This window comes from Pseudophryne corroboree, chromosome 6 (genome assembly GCF_028390025.1).
Source record: "Pseudophryne corroboree isolate aPseCor3 chromosome 6, aPseCor3.hap2, whole genome shotgun sequence".
Lineage (NCBI taxonomy): Eukaryota > Metazoa > Chordata > Amphibia > Anura > Myobatrachidae > Pseudophryne > Pseudophryne corroboree.
The window spans coordinates 440,700,259-440,709,131 of NC_086449.1; positions in this window are offsets into that span (position 1 = coordinate 440,700,259).

Sequence of the window (8,873 nt, forward strand, 5' to 3'; positions counted from 1 at the left end):
GCTCCTAACTATCGTTTTTTCTATTAAGGATTATTACCCAATTCCTTTATAGAGGCGAACGTATACCCAGTATTGCTCCCCTGTTTTCCTTGACAAAATAGTATATGGTTTACTTATATTCTGGTTAAACTTGGACTCAGGAGCTGCAATTCTTGAGTGTGGTTATGTCCCGATCTAGCCCCTGTCGCATAGTGAGAATCGGGCATAGCACGAATCTCACCTTGTGTAGGGGCCTTTAGTTAAATCACCAGTGATGCACATTGGTTTACTAAATGCCTCCCAGTTGGACTCCAACTAAGTTTTCCCCTTAATTTTATCAAGGTGTAACTACCATTACCATACTTCAGATTCAACAGAGTGCATAATCTATTTAGAAATCACTTACGTGATGTACAAATACATTTGGCTAAAGCTTGATATTTGTTCTGTTTCTTTTGTTTATTAAAAAAATGCATATAAATACGAACCTTTATTTTATGCACTGGTTTTACACACATTTTCCTTTATCATCATTTTAGTTTTTATCTGACTTCTTGCAGTTCTTTCCACACAGGGCCAGACTGCCCTGGCAAATGCCAGAAGAGCCAATGAAAAATCTGGGCTGGCCGAGCAGCGCAGCCTCCCGGTGTCCTGCTTGGCAACCTGCATGCAGAGACATGGGGGAGTGTCCCAAGGCCAGGCCCCCTTGACTCATGGCACGCCCCATTAAGCTGTGACCATGCCCTGTTTTTGTGTCTGTCCCTGTTCTCACTTCTAGTAGTCTGTTGAAGAATCAGTTAATACACCATAAGCTTCTATATTTCTTTGAAAGTTCTTTGTTGTTTTATCAAGATAGGTAACACTTTCTGCAATCTATAGAAAGCCATATGGCAAACTGTATGTGTGATTTCTATCTAGTCCCTTATATTATATCCACAAAACATCAAAAATTACAATTATTTTATTTACTACTTTAATTTATGCTATTTTATCTTCTTTATAAATCTAAATTAAAAACTAAAAGAATGACATCCTCTTTATTTTCAAAGTTTATTGTTCTAGTTTATTACTTAGTGACCAAATATGATTTTTAATTTTTCTTGCTGTTGATGTACTTGAAAACATTAGTGAATTTTCTAACCCAGTTTTTAGCTTCAATCTTTGCTAAACTGATTTCCTTTTAATATACAGTATTCTACAACATTTCTTTAATTTGCATAATTAAGATACATAGGGGAACATTTACAAAGCAGTGATAAGAGCGGAGAAGTGAGCCAGTGGAGAAATTTCTCCATCCACCAATCAGCAGCTCTGTATCATTTTATAGTATGCAAATTATAGATGTTACTTCAGTGCTGATTGGTTGCCATGGGCAACTTCTCCACTGGCTCACTTTTCCGCTCTTATCACTGCTTAGTAAATGTACCCCATAATGTGTTATATATGATTAGAAAGAATAGCCCCTATTCTCTTAATCATCTGTAGTCAAATGCCAACCTTGTATCTACTTACTGAAGCTGTTCTAATTCCATACATGTTTACTTTACTCTCATGTATTATAGAGTTCATGCTGTTGGCTCTTCCAGTAAAAACATATCTATGTTATCATTAAACGCATAAGCAGCATTTTAAAAACTGTAGTTGCAAAGATAATGGCCCTCATTCCGAGTTGTTCGCTCGGTATTTTTCATCGCATCGCAGTGAAAATCCGCTTAGTACGCATGCGCAATGTTCGCACTGCGACTGCGCCAAGTAACTTTACTATGAAGAAAGTATTTTTACTCACGGCTTTTTCTTCGCTCCGGCGATCGTAATGTGATTGACAGGAAATGGGTGTTACTGGGCGGAAACACGGCGTTTCAGGGGCGTGTGGCTAAAAACGCTACCGTTTCCGGAAAAAACGCAGGAGTGGCCGGGGAAACGGTGGGAGTGCCTGGGCGAACGCTGGGTGTGTTTGTGACGTCAACCAGGAACGACAAGCACTGAAATGATCGCACAGGCAGAGTAAGTCTGGAGCTACTCTGAAACTGCTAAGTAGTTAGTAATCGCAATATTGCGAATACATCGGTCGCAATTTTAAGAAGCTAAGATTCACTCCCAGTAGGCGGCGGCTTAGCGTGTGTAACTCTGCTAAATTCGCCTTGCGACCGATCAACTCGGAATGAGGGCCAATGTAAGCAATCTAAAAAATATCACCATTTACCACTCTCTTGTGTATTGTTTCTCAGGATAGTAAGCATTGATTATTATTTCATGAATTTAAAAATCAGTGTATGTTATGAGCAGTGTCTATGCAGGTTATTTAAAAAGCATAAAAAGTTGGTCTGCAGTACAAAAGCAGCTTTAGGAGGACCATAGTGGACTTTGATACAAAGGGGTTGAGATTAATATTAGGGGCTTTCCTTGATTCACCAGCTCAGAGATGTTTTTTGGGAACTATACTTTTAATACCACCAATTATGCAAGTTTGTGTTGCACTTCAGCAGGGGTTAAAGTGAGCCGGAACGGGGCGGAACTGCGTTCCGTCAGTTCCACTTGGAGACAGAACGCAGTTCCGCCACCTCCGGCTCACCTCACCAGTGGCGCCCACTCTCCCTGCACAGCGGAAGCCGGCGGCAGGAGCTCACTACTGAGATCCGGCTTGCGGCTCTGTCAGTGCACACTATGAGAAAGACGTCATGACGTGTCTCTCATAGTGCTAGGGAACCGGACGCCAGGAGGATCACATCGGTCGGACGTGGGAGCAGGGCTTAGTAAGTATGGTGTGTTTTGTTTTTTTATTAAACATGTGTGACTACTACTGGAAGCATAACTACAGGGGGCCAAACTACAGGGGGGCTAAACTACAAGGGGGAAAACTACAGGGGGGCATTACTACTGGGGGCTAAACTACAAGGGGGCAAACTACAAGGGGGCTAAACTACTGGGGGCATTACTACTTGGGGCAAACTACTGGGGGCAAACTACTGGGGGCTAAACTACAGGGGCGCATTACTACTGGGGCATAACTACAGGGGCGCATTACTACTGGGGGCATAACTACAGGGCCATTACAACTGGGGGCATAACTACAGGGGCTAAACTACTGGGGCATTACTACTTGGGGCAAACTACATGGGGCTAAACGACTGGGGGCATTACTACAGGCGACATTACTACTGGGGATATAAGGGGCACTACTACTGGGGGCATTGCATAAGGGGCACCACTACTATGGGCTTTATATAAGGGGCACAACCACTGTGGGCACTACCAGTACAGTGGACATTGCATAAGTAGCACTACTACTATTGGCATTGTAAAAGGGATGCTACTGCTGTTGGCATTGTGTATTACGGGGTGCTAATACTGTCGGCATTATGTGTATTAGGGGTGCTACTACTGTGGGCATTATTACTATTGTGTGACCACACCCCTTTCTTTTTGAGACCACACCCCTTTTTTGGGGGTGTACACAATACCTTTATTGCATGGGTGCCGGGGGGAGGGGGGGTGAGTTCCACCACCTCTCTAGGACCACTTTAAGCACTGCACTTCAGAGGGAAAGTACATTTTCAGTTGCACTATAAGCAAATACATTTCACACACATACACTTGTCATAATTAATACTGACTGTCAGAGTGTCCACTTATTAGGCTAAACCAAGCAGGAATTTGTGTGTGTGAAACAGAACTATTTATTTTATTTTATTGAAATGGATGTTACTAAAGTGGTAGGAGATTTTGATGTAAATAATCTACATTGTCTTTTAAGTCTGCCTTAAGTAAAGGCATATACACACTGGGCGATTTTGAGCTGAAAGCAGCTCACTTTTGGTGTTTTGAGCTGCTTTCAGCTCAATGCTGGCCAGTGTGTATGGCCAAACAATGAGCGGTGAGCGCTGATGCGCGCCCCCGCTTAATCACAGCGGCCACCGTTCATCTACTGGTATTACCAGTAGATGAATGGCGGGGTGAGCGGCTTTCCATAGCATCCTGCATCCTGCTATGGAAAGCCGCTCACCCCCGCTAACATCGCTGGGCAGGGGGGAAAAGCGCTCAGTGTGTATGCACTGAGCGCTTTTCCGCCCAGTGATGTCAGCGATCATCGGTGTGCATACACGCTGGACAAAAACGCCCAGTGTGTATGCACCTTTAGAGTGTGTGTGTGAGAGAGGTGGTGATGACATTTTTAGAGCAATTATTTACAACTTACATGAGTATATACTACAGCTCCATGAGTTCTTGCTTAAATTGCTATGATTCCTGAAGGTCGATTTCTGCAGTCAAGGACCCTAAACCTCATCCTCTAATATTAACCCTACTCAACCTACCTTGCACAAGATGGAGGAAGCAATCACACAGATATGGAGAGAGAAGAGAGCTGTGAGGGGGTAGAGATATATGTTGGGGCATAGGATATGGAGGGTGCAACGAGAGCTGTGATGGGGCAGTGAGAGCTGTATGGGGCAGTGAGAGCTATATGGGAGGCAATGAGAGAGCTATGGAAGGGGCAGTGAGAGAGCTATGGGTGTGGCCATCTGCAGGAGAGGTGTGACCATCCCACAATTGACACAGTATCAATATCAGATTAGCAGACACAGCACTGCCGTGTAAGATGCATTGGCACCTGTTTACTCAAGACCCACTGCACCACACAACAACTTACATAGACAAAAATAAAGACACAGTCCAAAAAGTTAAGCAAAGGGACTTTCAGATGTATAAAAAGAGCTTTAAGTATGTCGAGCTAAACAGAGTGCAGAATGATTGAACATTTCTTCTTACAATAAGGATACAGTACTCCCTAAACCTGCAGAATATTAATCATACAAATACATGTAAAACTAATGTGTGGTTTAGATCAGGGGTAGGCAAACTTTTGTTATTGGTGTGCCGCATAAAGCAGTCAACCTCAGTGGGCCTGATTCAGATGTGGTTGGAGGTGCTAATACTTTTGTTTCTCTGGAAGCAGCAGTGATAGCGCTGTATTTTTAATGCAGCAGGAAGTGTCTATTACAAGCAGACGCTTCCTGCTGCAGTAGTAATCTCAGCTGCATCCTAGGACGCAGCATCGGATCACTCCTTCACCATTGGGCGGCTTGTGGCACCCACGGTGTCGCTCAAGCCATTCACCGCAGAGGCCAGGAAATCTCCATACAATCACGGAGATCCTTGATTCTCCCTCCCCCTAAACAACTCATCTACGTTTGCAGAAACAGAGGCCTTTGCCACCCGCTCCCTATCCCCAAACAGCATCAGACTGTCATTTACTGACAGTCTGATGCCAGACTGCATCCTGCATTGCAGGACCCATTAACACATGCGCAGAACTGGTCCTGTACATACAGTATGCAAAGTACCGATAATCTGCACTTTGTGGCACAGAGCGCACCACCATCCACATCTTAATCAGACCCCAGGGGTTTATTTACCAAGATTCGAGTTACAGCCGATTTGGAGGGAGTTTGATCTCGAATTTTATCAGTCGTATTTTTGTGCAACTTTTTGAATCCATTTTCGGTAATTTACTAAGCTGTCGAGTTTTCGTTTTTCGTATTTTTCGATGTCGATGTTATTTGTATTTTTTCCCTACATTTTTAGCCAAATTATTGTTTTCCGGCCATAGATGGGTTTTTTGTTACGGATTCATAGTTTGCATTCGTGGCAGTGTTTTTTTGCGGCCGCATTTCCACTTGGACTTTCGATTTTGTCACTCGAACGTGATTGGTTGTGTTTCAGATGTAGGAGTGTCTGTGCGGCATCGTATGAATACGCCCCAAACCGTCCGAACCTCGTGGATTTAGTTATTGGGGAGGTGAGAGGTTGTGGTCTGTGGTGTTGGAGAGTTGTTTAGTGGTTTTGGTGAGGTTTTGTGATTTCTGAGTGCTGTATTGTGTTTGAAAGTTGTCTTGTCATTCTTGTTGTGTAGCTTGTTTGGAGCTTGTCTAATTTTTGGTCCTTGTAAATAAATGTATTGGCCATGAGTCCGCAAAGGTCACATCACGCAAGAAGAGTGTCTTGTGGGGCAAAGTGGTTGCGGCAGTCAACGGCGAGGGTGTGGTCAAGTGGACCGAAGACACGTGCCGCAAACGCTTCTATGATATAAAGTGGCGTGTGAAGGCAAAAATGGCCAAGGAGGCGAAGTCTGCTCAACAGACAGGTGGCGGACATCCCTTTATTGTGAAAATATCTGGAGTACGAGGAGCCCCTGAGGAGCCTCATTCTTCCTGAAGTGGTCGGTGCGACTTATGTCCGGGATTTGGATCGGTCCAGGCAGGTTGGTGAGTTGTTTTCAAAAGGTTTTTTTTGCCTTTTTAAGTGCGTTTGTAACTGTAAAAAAGAGCACATCTTGTATTTACTGTTTATGTCTGTGTAAGTTTCTTTATGCATGTCTGGTTAGTAGTTGTGGATAAACACAGATTGGAGTGTGCATATTTAAGGTGTGTGGTAAAATTCAAAATAACATTATTGCAGTTGCTTGTTTATGTTGAAGGCCTAGTTTTTCTAACTGTTTTTTTGTTGGTGTGGCTCATGAGGCACAGCCACTTACTGTCAGCATTGTAAATGTGTTTGTTAATGTGAAATGTATGTGCAGCATTAATGCAAATCTGTGTTTTTTTGGACTTTAGTGTGTTTTTGATGTTTTTATGTTGTTTTGGAATATTTGATGGTGATGGTCACTATGTTTGCCATGTGTCCAAAGTTTTTTGGGTGTTTTTTGTTTGAGAACAATGGTGGTCATTCCGAGTTGTTCGCTCGTTGCCATTTTTCGCAACGCAGAGATTAGGTGGAAAATGCGCATGGTACGCAGCGCGCATGCACTAAGTTATTTAATACAAAACTTAGTAGATTTGCTGGTGTACGTGCAGCGCTTTTCAGTCGCACTGCTGATCGGTGAGTGATTGACAGGAAAGGGGCATTTCTGGGAGGTAACTGAGCGTTTTCAGGGAGTGTGCTAAAAAACGCAGGCGTGCTAGCTAAAAACGCAGGAGTGGCTGGAGAAACGGGGGAGTGGCTGGCCGAACGCAGGGCGTGTTTGTGACGTCAAACCAGGAACTAAACGGACTGAGGTGATCGCAGTCTAGGAGTAGGTGTGGAGCTACTCAGAAACTGCATGAATTATTTCAGTAGCATTTCTGCTAATCTTTCGTTCGCTATTCTGCTAAGCTAAGATACACTCCCAGAGGGCGGTGGCCTAGCGTTTGCAATGCTGCTAAAAGCACCTAGCGAGCTATCAACTCGGAATGAGGGCCAATGTGTTTGGCATTTGGTGCTACATTTGGTCCAAAATGTTTGGTTATTTAATTGTTTTGGGATGGTTTAATAGTGTTTGTGGACTTGAACACATCAATTGAAATCATAATTGTCATTTGTATTGTTGTGTGTTAATGACATGCACCGTAAATTTTTCGGGTTTTGTGTTTTGGTTTTGGATTCGGTTCCGCGGCCATGTTTTGAATTCGGACGCGTTTTGGCAAAACCTCCCTGAAAATTTTTTGTCGGATTCGGGTGTGTTTTGGATTCGGGTGTTTTTTTTACAAAAAACCCTCAAAAACAGCTAAAATCATAGAATTTGGGGGTCATTTTGATCCCATAGTATTATTAACCTCAATAACCAGAATTTCCACTCATTTCCAGTCTATTCTGAACACCTCACAATATTATTTTTAGTCCTAAAATTTGCACCGAGGTCGCTGGATGGCTAAGCTAAGCGACCCAAGTGGCCGACACAAACACCTGGCCCATCTAGGAGTGGCACTGCAGTGTCAGACAGGATGGCAGATTTAAAAAATAGTCCCCAAACAGCACATGATGCAAAAAAATAGAGGTGCAATGAGGTAGCTGTGTGACTAAGCTAAGCGACCTAAGTGGCCGACACAAACACCTGGCCCATCTAGGAGTGGCACTGCAGTGTCAGACAGGATGGCAGATTTAAAAAATAGTCCCCAAACAGAACATGATGCAAAGAAAATAAGAGGTGCAATGAGGTAGCTGTGTGACTAAGCTAAGCGACCCAAGTGGCCGACACAAACACCTGGCCCATCTAGGAGTGGCACTGCAGTGTCAGACAGGATGGCAGATTTAAAAAATAGTCCCCAAACAGCACATGATGCAAAGAAAAAAGAGGTGCAATGAGGTAGCTGTGTGACTAAGCTAAGCGAAACAAGTGGCCGACACAAACACCTGGCCCATCTAGGAGTGGCACTGCAGTTTTCTAGCGAGAAGATGAGTGCTTCCATCCTCATGTGAATCTGAACCACTAGCCATGAACATAGGCCAGGGCCTCAGCCGTTCCTTGCCACTCCGTGTCGTAAATGGCATATTGGCAAGTTTACGCTTCTCATCAGACGCTTTTAATTTTGATTTTTGGGTCATTTTACTGAACTTTTGTAGTATACTTGACGACACAGAGGTAGAGCAGTGGACTACCGTACTGCTATATATATACTGGTGGTCACAGCAACATTCTGCACTGTCCCCTCCTACTATATACTGCGCACAACTAAAATGCAGCACAGGTATGGATGCATAGTATACTTGACGACACAGAGGTAGAGCAGTGGACTACTGTACCGTACTGCTATATATATACTGGTGGTCACAGCAACATTCTGCACTGTCCCCTCCTACTATATACTGCGCACAACTAAAATGCAGCACAGGTATGGATGCATAGTATACTTGACGACACAGAGGTAGAGCAGTGGACTACTGTACCGTACTGCTATATATATATATATATATACTGGTGGTCACAGCAACATTCTGCACTGTCCCCTCCTACTATATACTGTGCACAACTAAAATGCAGCACAGGTATGGATGCATAGTATACTTGACGACACAGAGGTAGAGCAGTGAACTACTGTACCATACTGCTATATATATACTGGTGGTCACAGCAACATTCT